We start from the raw sequence: 15,372 nt of genomic DNA, 5'->3' as shown, positions 1-15,372 counted from the left end.
ACAGATTTCATTTTGTTCTGTGAAATGTTGCAATTGCTTATCATTGATCAGTCCTGTTAATTTGAGTCAATTATTATCTTCAGGGTAATAAGACTGCTATCTACATCCTCTCAAGTAGTTGAAATTATGATTTTAATTAACAGATTGATGAGAAAACCTCTTTAAAAGGTCTCATTAAATGAGAGCTGAATAGACTTCATGACAACTTGGTACTCAAAGATCCCACAGTTCAAACCAATTACTATTACAAATTAATTTTGGTTGTGTGAAACACGACATCTCATCTCAATCTAAACAGAGTTCTTGTCATATTCAAGCATAATCAAACCACACCGTTTGAAATTGGAACTCTTCCCTGCAAGTTGCAATTAACTAATGTAATTGCTCATTTTAAAATGGGACTATTAGATTTTAGATAACAACATATGGAAAAAACTTGGATACATGGACTTGGATAAAATATTATTTTATTGAATGGTGTTCCTGGTTCAAAAGGGGGGGGGGGGGGGGGGGGGGTGATGGAGAAATGGTGTATTAATTTACTATACATTATACTATATTTATTTATTATACTACTTTAAAAATACATTCTGGGGCTGTAATATTTCTGAACTTAAGATGTTTCTGTCCTTAAGATGCTTCTGTCTAACTAGTTCTTCATCTATTCCAGTGATGATACCTTCCTCACTGGGACTTCTGAATGTCTTCCTTTATCATTAACCGTGATTCCCCATTTCCACGATTGAGAATACTCTAAACTGCATCCATTTCCTATTTGTCTATTATCACACCCTCTCCTCCCTCCCAGGGAGAGTTAGAATGAGAGACTGATAGGGGAAGTATATGCAATGGTTAGGATTTCCCTTGCCCTCATCTTCCATTCCTCCAGCTTCCACATTCAATGGATCATACTTTGTAATGTCTGCCACCTTCAGCAAAATTCCACCACCTGACGAATTCTCCCGTCCCACATGCCTAATGGACTATTCCCTCTGTGACACCATGGTTTGCGCTTTAATTTACACCTATCACTCACCCTCTCACAGCAATCCCCCCTGCAACACCTGCCTGTTTACCTCTTCACTCCATGTCATCTACAGAACCCAACCAGTCCTTCCACATGAAGTAACGATTCACTTGTCTTTCCAATTTAACTTCAGGGTCCATGATTAGGTTTCCATGACATTTAACAAAACCAAATGTAGATGGATATCTGTGGCGAAGACTGCCCTTGTTAAATCCCCTTGTGATCTTGAGTTTTCAATTTTATTCTGAAACCCATTCTCACCCTGTATTTGGCCTTTTATACTGTCCCAAAGAAGCACTAATATAAACTCGAGAATTAACAATTCATCTCATGACTCGGGGATATTACAGACCTGAGGACTCAACATTGAATTCAACAATTTTAGGTCTCTAGCCCTAGTTTGCATTCAAACTCACCAGTTGTAATAGAAGGTAGACAAAAATGCTGGTGAAACTCAGTAGGTGATGCAGCATCTATGGAGCGAAGGATAGAAGATCATCAACAGTAATTCTATTTCTTTCTCTCCACAGAGCAGCCTGACCTGACAGATATGCTTAGCGTTCTCTTTCATTTCAGGTTTTTGGCGACTGCAGTCTTCTGTCTCCAACATTTCCAGCATTGTTTTTTCGTCCCTCTGTTTATTTCCTTCCACTAACATTTCCTTCAGATATATCAGTCAACATATTTTGGCCATCCCCTCTCAACTGGCACTGCCACCAGTTGCTATTCAGTCTCTCTTGGTCTCGATCCCATTACAGATATTCTCTTTGATAACTCATCCTCTCCCCTTTCTTTCCAACTTAAAATATTTGATTTGACATCACTGTATCCAGTGAACTCTCACTTTCTCCACTGACATTGCCTCAGCGAGTGAGAATTTTAGTTTAGTTTAGTTTAGAAATATAGCGTGGAAACAGGCCCTTTGGCCCGCCAAGTCTGTGTTGACCAATGATCACCCGTACATTATTTCTATCCTACATACTAGGGAAAATTCACAGAAGCCTATTAACCTACAAACCTGCAGGTCTTTGGGATGTTGGTGAAAGTGGAAGCCCCTGAGAAAACCCACAGTCACATTGAGAACATGTAAACTCCACACAGACAGCACCCACAGTCAGGATCGAACCCGGATCTCTGCCACTGTGCGGCAGCAACTCTACCGTTGTGTCACTGTGCTGCCCCCTGATATTCCTGGTATTTTGTGTTAGAATTTTAGTTTTATTAGCTACATTTTACTTTCGTTATTAAATTCCCATTTTGGATAAAACGAACTAATAGCTAATTACAATTTAAATAATGGTCACAGTTAGAGACAATTTTCACCCAACTGAGAGTATTGAAAATGCATGATTGGCAGATTGTGGAATGTCTGGTGGAATGCAATCTAGTAATTGTTGGTTTGTGTTGAGTTACATCCATTCACGGTAAACTTAAGACAGGGTCCGCAACTCATTCGTGAAGGCAAAACTCATGAGAGAGAGTACATTTCCAGCATGTGATATCCTATATACGAAAACTGTATATCGCAAAAATGAATAATGAAATTAATGAGAAATGGAGAACAAAAAAAGTAACCTACGGTCTGAAGCTAATTTAATGACAGTGCTACATAATAGATTAGGTTAAATATGTTCATAAATATATAAAATGCAAATGAAATGAAAATGGAAATAAGGGGTTGAGAAGACACAAGATTAGATTCACAATTAACATACAAACGAAATTTCAAAAAGCGTTTGACAAGGTCCCACACAAGAGATTAGTGTGCAAAATTAGAGCACATAGCATTTGGTGTAGGGTATTGACATGGATAGAGAACTGTTTGCAGACAGGAAGCAAAGTGTAGGAATTAACGGGTCCTTTTCAGAATAGCAGGCGGTGACTAGTGGGGTGCCGCAACGCTCGGTGCTGGGACCCCAGTTATTTACAATATATATTTACGATTTAGACAAAGGAATTAAATGTGATATCTCCAAGTTTGCAGATGACACAAAGCTGGGTGGCAGTGTGAGCTGCGATGAGGATGCTATCAGGCAGCAGGTTGACTTGGATAGGTCGGGTGAGTGGGCAGATGCATGACAGATGCAGTATAATGTGAATAAATGTGAGGTTATCCACTTTGGTGCCAACAACACAAAGGCAGATTATTATCTGATTGGTGTTAGATTAGAAAAAGGGGAGGTGCAACGAGACTTGTACTGACTTGTACATCAGTCACTGAAAGTGAGCATGCAGGTACAGCAGGCAGTGAAGAAAGCTAATGGCATGTTGGCCTTCATTGCAAGAGGATTTGAGTTCAGGAGCAAGGAGGTCCCACTGCAGTTGTACAGGGCCCTGGTGAGACCGCACCTGGAGTATTGTGTGCAATTTTGGTCTCCTAATTTGAGGAAAGACATTATTGCTATTTAGAGAGTGCAGCGTAGGTTCACCAGGTTAATTCCCGGGATGGCAGGACTGACATATGATGAAAGAATGGGTCAACTGGGCTTGTATTCACTGGAATTTAGAAGGATGAGAGTGAATCTTATAGAAACATATAAAATTCTTAAAGGATTGGACAGGCTATATGCAGGAAAAATGTTCCTGATGTTGGGGAGTCCAGAACTAGGGGTCACAGTTTAAGAATAAGCAGTAGGCATTTTACAATACACAGTACAATCAGTTTTATTCGTCACATTGCACATAAAGTGCAAGTGAAATGAATTTGTCAGCAGCGGTACAATGAGAAAGAACACACAATACACGATAAAAATTTAACACAAACATCCACCACAGCATTCTTCACTGTGGTGGAAGGCACAAAAATTGGCCAGTCCTCCTCCATTTTCCCCCGTGGTCGGGATCTCAACCTTCCGCAGGGGAAAATGGAGGACATTTAAGACTGAAATTAGGAAAAACTTCTTCACCCCGAGTTGTGAATCTGTGGAATTCACTGCCACAGAAGGCAGTGGAGGCCAATTCACGGAATGTTTTCAAGAGAGAGATTTAGATCTTAGGGCTAAAGGAATCAAGGGATATGGAGGAAAAGCAGGAACGGGGTACTGAATTTAGATGATCAGCCATGATCATATTGAATGGTGGTGCTGGCTTGAAGGGCTGAATGGCCTATTCCTGCACCTATTTTTCTATGTTTCTATAAATGTTTTCTATGGGCATGTAAAATAACAAGCAGGTTGTGAAGTGGGGTGAGTCTGATTCAGGAACAAAGTAGTGATGCAAGTACAAAGCACAGCTGAAATACTTGATGCATACATTATATATGTACTTAAAATGAAATTCTCATTAAAATGTGAAGCATAATGCATGGAGTGAAAAATGATAGCGGAGGTGCTGAAAATTCTGGCTATTTTTAAAATAGATTTCACCTGCTTTGGATGGTATGCATCCCAGTTTAATGAGAAAAGTGGGAGTGAAGAATGCAGAAGGGATCACCTCTGTGTCCTCCCTGGATAGGGGTGGTATGTCTGAGCCTTGAAGAATAACACACATTACAATTTTAATTGGGGTGAAAGGATGAATCCTACATCTACTGGACAGCCAGATAAACCTCAGTTATGAACATCTGACTCAATAAAAGAATGCTACCATAAAATTTGTTAAAGGTGGATTGTGTATGACTTTTCTGGTTTGATAAAAGGACATTAACTTAAACATTAGCTCTGGTTCTCTCCACACAGATAAGGTCTAAATTGGTATGTCTGCAGCATTCTCGGTTTTTTTTTTGTATGTTTGATGAGCCTGTTTGAAAGGCTAAAGTGTAGATTTTCTATCTCTAGTTCTTTTGAGTAAATTGATAAAGAACTACATGACAAGAGATAGCAAGGTTGAAGTCCAACAGACAGCAAGATTCGTTCGTTCGTGTGTCAGACGACGTATATATAGCTCGCTGTTGGCTTCTGTCATCGTCCAACATGTTGACACAATTGGTCACCCGATGCGTCACAGAGTGCATCGTGTTGTAGTTTCCAGGGATCGCCACGAGGAGGTTTCTGTCGAAATAATAAAAGGGGCAGTGACTAGGACGAGGAGAAATTGGTTCAAACAATAAGCAAGAATTTATGCAAATGGTTTCTTTTCCAGCTCTTTGGAGGTTAATACCAGGTCTTCTGTGGCTGGTTCATTCCATTGGAATGGAAGTCAGAGCTCCATTATCTGCACCACTTTGGCGATTGGTGGAAGATTTGTTAAAATTTTATAAATAAAATAAAATATAAATAAAAATGGAATAAATAAGATTTATTTTAAATAAAAGGAATGCTGCTCCAAAATACCAGGGAAAACCAAGTATGGACTTCTGAGGAGTATCCCATCTATTTTAAATGTTTAAAAAAAGGATCGTAGAGTAGTTATTGTCAATAGCATGCTTAACAATAGCTTGCATAACATTAGAAATTTAATCTGGGGATTTTTAATTATGAAAATTACATCGCATCATCAACAAGAAAATCAGATTGGAAAAAGCAGCTGCAATTGTGCAAATCATATGTAATTCTCACTGGATGGATATTTGATTCAAATCCTTCAATGAGAGGTCCACTTTAAACATGATCATCGTTTAAAAACAGTGGAAGCACAACCTTTATCTACTACCATAATACATTATATTCAATTATAGCTTCTACTTATTTTATTACGGTAGTCGCAAAATACAGTTCAACATTAGGGAATTTAAGGCATCAAACTTGTTTTGATGTTAAGTAAATTTAATTATTTTGTGAAGACAGTTAACATGCAATGATATAAAAATGCAACATTCCTACAATACAGGCACACTGTTAAAATCAACAGAACACATTATGTGAATACAAAACAAGAAATCTAGTTGATGTAATCATCAAGATCCTACTTGGCCAAAGGTTATTTAAATCTGTTGAAAGCACAAGCTTATTCAAACAGATCAGAGTACAAAAGTCCAAACGATGCACTTTGGTATCCAATTAAACAGGAAATTCAGTGACTACAGCTGAAAGCTAAAGGTTCAGTCATGGTGGACAGACTCTGGTCAATTATGGAAATATTTCAAGCACTCCCTCCATGGTTTCTTATATTTGGAATATTCATCCCAGTTTCTCTGCTCTTGTTGCTGATAATTGCTTTCTTCAGCCTGGAACTAATGAAAGGTATGTTAAAGAATTGCAGATTTTTTCTACATCATATTTAAACGCACACTTGAAAAGATTGGAGGACAAGTTATTAGAGCTAATAGATGTGAAAATAGCTACAAATGTAATTGTAAAATCAAAACACAAATTATTAACGAGGCTGGAAAGCTGCATGAACCTTACCATAATTCCAACATTGTAATAAGTAGGCACACAAAAATGCTGGAGAAACTCAGCGGGTGCAGCAGCATCTATGGAGTGAAGGAAGTAGCTTCTCTCAAAAAAGTGCCTCGTATTTAGTTTGGAATTAAGCTTTATTCAAAATGATTTTAATTACTTTAAGATCCTCGGTTCTTCCAAGAATAAATTTCCCCTGCGCATGCATGAGAATCGGCAGTTTATTTGTTTGCAGTGCGACACGCTACTTATTTTTAACTCCTTCAGCTTAGAAATTCATCAGCCTGGTGATCTGGGCATACACTTTGACCATGCTTTGTTGAGAATCAAAACTCTAGATTGTTCTCAAAAGGGCAAAGTGCTGGAGTTACTCAGCAGGCCAGGCAGCATCTCTGGAGAACATGGATGGGTGACATTTTGGGTCGAGACCCTCCTTCAGACTGATTGTAGTGGAGGAGATGAAAGCTGTGAGAGGCAGGACCAAGTGCGAGAGGGGTTCCGTTCCACATTCACCTTCAAGAATTTGGTGAAACAGGAGCAGTTATTGATTGTAGCAAATTAAATGGCCAGTTTAGGAATTACTAAATATTAGGAATGAGATAAAAACAAACAGGACAAATCCAGAACATGATATTGTAAAACAAATTTACGTATGCTGAAAATCAATACTTAAAATAAAGGACAGGAAACACTCAGCAGTTGTGGAGAAAGGACATGGTTAACATTTCAGGTCAATTAACCCAGAGGCAGAACCATGAAAATGTAGACAAAACAGCATGCTTAAACTCTCCAACTAGAGAGAGGGATTGGAAGAACAATGGGATTTTCTGAGGTAGTGGAGACACATGACACAGACTGGTATCAACTAGGTGAGCATGCTGAAGGCTTGTTAATGGGAGCTCATCTATTTACAATATGCAGTTTTGTCAGTGCCTGAATGCTATTTTAGTGATCTGATTCTCTGCTAGATATCTCAGATCATTGTTTTGGAGGTGAAAGAATTACGTTTCAGCCACCTATTTTAGCTATGGTAGAGATTCTTCAATTGAATGTGGGAGTTCGGCGGGGGTGAACAAGGAGAATCCTATTTTAATTGTGGTAGCAGAGAAAAGGTTTGAGCGGAGCAGGAAATGGGACACAGGTTAGGTCTGCTGCACCTTTCCCCCAGCAGCAGGTCCAGCCCCTGCTCGTCCCTGAGGACCAAAGAGGGTAGGAAGAGTCGTCGTTGGCGGACACAATGAACAAAGGGCCTGTAAGAGCAACAGGGGTCTTACCTTCCATGCCCGCAAGGTTGGCTGAGGGCTGCAGAAGGCACCCCCCGGGGCACAGCACAGTGAGTGATGACGATTCGCTGATTGATGCAAGGATCCAGAGCAAGGCGGTGGTGGCAGGCCGCGCAGCAACCTGGAGCTTGACTGGATCGGACACAGCTCCCTTAGCGCGTGGACAAAATGCGGTCTGCAGTGACACGGAGTAGTGGTGGAGATCCCCTACAAATTTGCTTGGCCAAGCTGACCTGGCAATGCTGCCAGGACAATGGATCTTTATGTACAGTAACACTTTACTGAGCTGTATGCAACAAAATAATTTCACTATACCTCGGTACATGTGATAATAACAAACCATTGTGGGCCGTGTGAAGAGGCTCACATGGTTGAGAAAAACATATTAGTAGCTCTGGAATGAAAAGCAATATTCTCAGGACAGATGTGACAAATGGTCAATGTGGGAGATAACCAAGGTAGCTGTAGGAGACTGCGCTTAAAATCCACTAAAATTGAGAGTGCTAACAAGAAAGGATGAGTTTTATTTAAAGTTTCCAACATGCTAAGGAATGTTCACGTTGAATATAAAAGCAGTTGGGGGAGAACAAAAGAAATCTAAGATCGAGTAGGAATATGAATATTTTATAGCGAATAAGTCAGAAAGTTCTATTAGATGAAATAACGTCCAGCCCGCAGCTGGACTGAAAATGAATATAATTCAAAAGTTAAAATGAGGTAATTGTTGACAAGGCAAAGAAGAACATTAGATGATTTGTAGTTCAAGGACACGGGTAACCCAGCAATGGAAATTAAATCATGTTGGTCAACGTTTTGAAATACCCAAAATAAAAGGAATTATTGAACGGGGACCAGATGTACAAAATCAAACTTGTATATTCCCATGATGATCCTTAAATGTGAAATGCAGTGAATAGAAAAAACTGCAGTAGTTACTTTACAACAATGCACAAGTTCATTTTAAATCGCAAGGCAGGGGGAGATATGCCTATACTGCATTAGGCCGAAGAACGTTCCCGACACAAAATGTCACCTATCCATGTTCTCTACATGCTGCCTGACCCTCTGAGTTACTCCAGAACTGCCTTATTTTTTTGCCAATTTGACAACATTATTATGTGATTACTCACAGGTCAGCATTACTTATCCTGCATGCAGTTTTAAATTTTATAATAAAAAAAATTAAGTAGATTTAGTTTCATGTCAATAGTCGATGGGCATAAGAGGAGCAAATATGTGGGGAGATTGAACGCAGTACGTACTAATATGTTTGTCATAATTGGGGATTTTAACATTCCCATTATTGACTTTGACTGTTACAGTGCAAAAGGTTTAGACTGGACAGAATTGGTCAAATGTGTTCAGGAAAGTTTACTCAGGCAATATGTAGATGCCCCAACAGGAGTGGGCTGCACTTGACCCAGTCTTAGGAAATTAGGAGGGGCAAGTGGCTGAAATAATCGTGGGGTTAGCCTTTTGGGATCAACGACCACTGTTCCGTTATCTTTAAGATAGTTATGGATAAATCAGGGTGGGCCTGCCAGTTAAAATTCTAAGGTAGACCCAAAATGCTGGAGTAACTCAGCGGGACAGGCAGCATCTCTGGAGAGAAGGAATGGGTGACGTTAAGGGTCAAGACCCTTCTTCAGACTGATATCAGGGGAGGGGGCAGGTCAGAGATAGAATATAGTCGGAGACAGTAAGACTGGTGGGAGAACTGGGAAGGGATGGAGAGGGAAAGCAAGGGCAATTAAGTTAGAGAAGTCAATGTTCATACCGTTGGGTTTAAGCTACCCAAGCAAAATATGAGGTGCTGTTCCTCCAATTTGCGCTGGGCCTCACTTAATGAAGTTTTATGTAGATAAATGTGAGGTGCTGCATTTTAGGAAGTCTAACCAAGGCAAGACCTTCACAATAAATGGCAGGACTTTGGGGGAATGTTGTAGAGCTGAGGGATATAGGAATGCGGGCACATCTATATTACTATAACTCTGTGTGTGTGTGTGTGTGTGTGTGTGTGTGTGTGTGTGTGTGTGTGTGTGTGTGTGTGTGTGTGTGTGTGTGTGTGACAGAGAGAGGCAGAGAGAGAGAGAGAGACAGAGAGAGAGAGGAGGGAAGAGAGAGAGAGAGAGAGAGAGAGACAGAGACAGAGGGAGAGACAGAGAGAGAGAGAGGAGAGAGAGAGGGGGGGGGAGAGAGAGAGACAGAGAGAGAGACAGAGACAGAGAGACAGAGACAGTTAGAGAGACAGAGACAGGGGGAGAGAGAGAGACAGGGAGAGAGACAGAGGGAGAGACAGAGACAGAGACAGGGACAGAGAGAGGGACAGAGGGAGAGGGAGAGAGAGACAGAGAGACAGAGACAGAGACACAGAGACACAGAGACACAGAGACACAGAGAGACACAAATAAATTAATATTGAATTGCTAAACTTGCTATTCTGCCGTACTGCTTACAGCTGCAAGAACGTGTAGCAATTGAGCTATAGGCCTATTGCGAGTTTATGTACAGGGACATATCTATCCATGCACTGTATACGTATTTATACATGCATTTTAAATATGTATGTCATGTTTTATACTTTGGCAATATAACAATGTATTTTATCATGCCAATAAAGTTTTTAAATTGAAAAAAAATTGAATTGAATTGAGAGACAGAGACAGAGAGAGACTGAGACAGAGACCGAGAGAGAGAGAGAGAGATCTGGGCACAATCTGGTTAATTCCTATTTTCTTCTGTCTTCCCATTTTCACACATTCTACTCACATCTTCCCGTCGCATTCCCACCTACATTTCCAAACTTTTTAATTGTTTAAAGTTTTAAAAACAGCCCGAAAACTCACCCATTTCGGAAAAAAAAACCAGAGTGACGTCACAATGCACTCGCAAGGCAGGACGAGACACTCCGGGAGGGAGGGGCACTCCAGCACTCGCGGTGGCGCCGGCTGCCGGCGCCAACATGGAGGGTGGTGCTGGAGCTGGACTGAGGGCCAAGCCCGGGGCTTGGGATGGGGCCGTGACCGGGGCCGAACAAGAATCCGCCGCTGGAACCAAGGACGAGCCTGGGTCCGGGGTCAGGGACGAGCCCGGGGATGAAGTTGTAGCCTGCACTACTGCCCAGGCGGCGACCGAATAGACGGCTGGAATCTACATCCAGGGCCGGGTCCAGTACGAGAACCAGGCCGAGTTCCAGGCCCTGGCGCTGATCTACGACCTGGGTAGGTCCTGGGGCAGGGAATGGGAGTGAGAGGAGGAGGATGAGGGAATGAGGAGGAAGATGAGGGAATGAGGAGGAAGATGGGGTGTGGAGTGGGGTGGTAGATGGAAATGGGGTGGGAGAGGGAGATGGGGAGGGGTGGAAGAGGATTGCTCCTCCCTACCTACCCTCACTCCCACCCTCTCTACCCCCCTCCCTCTCTCTCTACCCTCCTCCCCCTCTCTATCCCTATTCCCCTTCCTTTCTGCCGCCCCTCCCTCTAGGGATTACAGAGGGAGGGTGAAGATGAAGAGGAGGGAGTGCTGGGGGATGAGGAGAAATGAGCCAAGCCTGCGCAGTTGCGGGCTATGCTATATTGGGTTGGGGGAACACCTTGCGTGGGGGAACGGGTGTGTGTTGGAATCTTGCGTTGGGGAGTCTGCACTTGGTCAAGTAGTTCATTAAAAGTGGTAGATAAGGTGGCCAAGCAGACGTTTGGCACATTGGCTGTCATCGGTCAGGGTTTTGAGAATAGAAGTTGGAATTTTATGTTACAACGAGACCACAGATGGAGTACTATATGTTCAGTTCTGGTCATCATGCTATAGGAAATATGTTGTTAAACTAGAAAGAGTGCAGCGAGGATTTACGAGAATGTTGCCAAGACTTGAGAGCTTGAGCTATAGGGAGAGGTTGAGCAGGCTCGGACTGTATTCCTTGGAGCATTGGAGGATGAGGGGTGATCTTATAGGTGTACAAGATCATGAGGGGAATAAATAGGGTAGAAGCAGTCTTTTACCCAGATAGGGGGTAGAGGACATAGGTTTAAGGTGAGAGGGGAAGGATTTAATAGGAATCTGAGGGACAACTTTTTCACAAAGATAGGTACATGGAATGAGCTGCTGGAATACAGCAGGTAGCCAAGGCAGAAACAATAACAAGATTTAAAAGACGCTAGACCAAGTGCAGACCAGTTGGGTCTGCTCCCCCAACGCAAGATTCCACCACTCACCCGTTCCAACGCAAGACGTTCCCCAACACAATATTGCACCACTCACGCATAGCCCCCAACTGCACAGGCACGGCAGCACCCTCTACCACCCCACTCCATCTTCCTCCCCACTCCCATTCCCTGCCCCAGGACCTACACAGGTCGTAGAGCAGTGCCAGGGCCTGGAACTCGGCCTGGTTCTCATACTCGGCCCGGCCCTGGCAGTAGACTCCAGCCGTCAGCTTTGCCACTGCCTGGGCTCCAGTCCAGGCCCTGACCATCTCCAGGTTCATCCCTGACCCCGGACCCAGGCTCGTCCTTGGTTCCAGCGACGGCTTCTTTCTCGGTCCCAATCACTGCCCCTTCCCAAGCCCTGGGTCGGCCCTCACTCCAGCACCACCCTCCCCACCGGGCGTCGGCAGCCACCGCCACTCCGTGTTCACTGTGAGCATGGGAGTGTCCCTCCCTCCAAGAGTGTCCCGTCCCGCCTTGCAAGTGCATTGCAACGTCACTCAGTTTTTTTTCTGAAATGGGTGAGTTTTCGGGTTGTTTTTAAAACTTGAATTGATTATTAACTTCAGAAATATAGGTAGGATGCGATGGGAAGATATTTATCGCCTCGACTGGAAAAATGTTAGTAGGATGTGTGAAAATGGGAAGGCTGTGGCCTAGCGTTTGGAAGAAAAAAGGAATTAACCAAATTGACACCCACACAGCCACGAACAAGACGAAGACTTAGATATTTGTACAAGTACAATGATAAGAAAAACTTAGAGGGATATGGGATAAATATGGCTGGGTGGGACTAGGGTAGATGGGGCACCTTGTTCAGAACAGGCAAGCTGGGCCAAAGGGACTGTTTTCATGCTCTATAATTTTAATTTTCAAGTAGCTAACTGATTATAATTTTTGAATCACTGGACCATTAATAAGCATGAGTGAGTGAGCGTGCGTGTATCATACACAAAACAGGTCAGTGGTTCCTGTCTTCCATTGCATTAAGTGTCAGGCACATGGAATCAGCATCAGCTCTATTTTTGTGTGATCAGAAGAGCACCCTCCTCACCCTCATAAAATAAACTTATTTTAGAAACATACGTAGAAAATAGGTGGAGTAGGCCATTCGGCCCTTCAAGTCAGCACCACCATTCAATATGCTCATGGCTGATCATCCAAAATCAGTACCCGTCCCTGCTTTTTCCTCATATCCCTTGATTCCGACAGCCCCAAGAGCCATATCTAACTCTCTCTTGAAAACATCCAGTGAATTGGCCTCCACTGCCTTCTGTGGCAGAGTATTCCACAGATTCACAACTCTCTGGGTGAAAATGTTTTTCCTCATCTCAGTCCTAAATGGCCTACCCCTTATTCTTAAACTGTGACCCCTGGTTCTGGACTCACCCAATATCGGGAACATCTTTCCTGCATCTAGCCTGTCCAATCCCTTAAGAATTTTATATATTTCTAAGATGCCCTCTCATCCTTCTAAATTCCAGTGAATACAAGCCCAGTCGACCCAGTTTTTCCATCATATGTCAGTCCCGCCATCTCGGGAATTAACCTGGTGAACCTACGCTGCACTCCAATAGCAAGAATGTTCTTCCTCAAATTAGACCAAAACTGCACACAATACTCCAGATGTGGTCTCACCAGGGCCCTGTACAACTGCAATAGGTCCTCCTTGCTCCGATACTCAAATCCTCTTGCTGTGAATCCTGTCAACGTGTCATTTGCTTTCTCCACTGCCTGCTGTGCCTGCATACTTACTTTCAGTGACTGATGTACAAGAACACCCAGGTCTCGTTGCACCTCCCCTTTCCCTAACGTGACACCATTCAGATAATAATCTGCCTTCTTATTCTTGCCAACAAAGTGGATAACTTCACACTTATCCACATTCTACTGCATCTGTCTTGCAGCCAACCTATCGGTCACCCTGCAACCTCAAAGCATCCTCCTCGCAGCTCACTCTGCCACCCAGCTTTGTGTCTTCTGTAAACTTGGAGATGTTGCATTTAATTCCTCTGTTTAAATTGTTTATATATATTGTAAATAACTGGGGTCCCAGCACTGAGCCTTGCAGCACCCCAATAACATTGCTAAATGTTTTCTCAAATGAAACAAATAACCATGTGCAAAATTTGTGCAGGAAGAATTTCAGCTTGACTATCAAAATCTTTCAACCTTTTACCTATGGCAGAACATCTGAGGGTTATGCTTCAGTTATGTACTGCATTGGTTTTGCATGTACAATATTGTTTTATATAGAGAACAATGAAAACATGTTAACATCAGTTCAGAAGAGATTTATTGGATTAATACCAGGAATAGGTATGTTGTCTGATTAGGATAGGTTGGACAGATGAAGCTTACACGAGTTGACGTTTCAGTGACTGAGGGGGAGGGGGACACCTGGATTGATACAAGATCCCAAGAGATTTTGACAGTGAGTGATGTGGAGAGAATTTAAAACCACTGGTCACTCATTTAAGATGTAGAAGAGACAATGTTTTTTTCTGAGCCGTTTTGGACCTTCAAAAGGTTGTTCACATCAGGTTTTTGAATAATTTTTAAGGCACAAGCAGATAGATTCTTGATAAGCAAGAGGTTAAAGGTTGTTTGGCTGGACTGAAATGTGGAATTTATGTTACAATCAGATCAGCATGCTTTTATTGAATTTGTAGTGCAGGCTCAATACACCAAGTGTCCCACTCCTTTTCTAATCTGTATGCCTGTACAAGAGTAAAATAAAATTATTTCTAAAGATAATTAATAATTTGTTTCCCTAACAGTGAACAATGAAATAGCAATGAACGAAGATCTGAATTACTTTATTAAAGAACACTTTTTCTCCAAGCATTCAACTGAATACAAAGCACAGAATAAAATGCAGAACAATTAAATCTCTCAAGAGATACTTACAAAAGTGAACCTGTCATTAATGCCTCAGAAGAATCGTTTAAGAAGGAACCAACGAGGCAAAATTACCAAGATGAACCATTTGATACTCTACAGGAGTACCAAACTGTCAAGTATTATATTGGTGGATAATTTTACTTCAATGTTCCATACAGTTTCTCTCAAACCCAAGAAAATACAAGATCTTATATTATATTTATTCTTCAGATCTATTCAGATGAAAGTGCTAAATATCTGTGATTTCACAAAAAATAAAAAGTATGAAATTAATGATGTTGTTTAATTGAAGTTAAATATTAACACTAAGCACCCAGAGATTTGTAGGTTTGGAAGAATTTAATTATTTACGTTTTCTAGAGCAAATGCATCAGCACACTAGTTCACAGATACTCTCATATAATGCCTCCACAGATCAAAAGAAGCTAAACATTCCTGTCACACTTGGTTTGTGTACATATTATGTAAACACATCCTTTGTTGATCTGCTCGCAACAAGTTCCATTCACTCAACCTTCATTGCAAAGCTCTGCATGGCACTAGGGATTTATGTAACAGAATACCACCAGGCTAGATAATGGGATGGTTCATAGCAAGCCCCTATAAACTGTAATGAGTAAGTCACTTTGCCAACAAGAAGAAAAAAAGCAACAAAAAAAAAAACTTAGGGCATTCAA

This window comes from Leucoraja erinacea, chromosome 5 (assembly GCF_028641065.1).
Source record: "Leucoraja erinacea ecotype New England chromosome 5, Leri_hhj_1, whole genome shotgun sequence".
Taxonomy (NCBI): Eukaryota; Metazoa; Chordata; class Chondrichthyes; order Rajiformes; family Rajidae; genus Leucoraja; species Leucoraja erinaceus.
Note: the sequence above shows the minus strand (reverse complement) of the source record.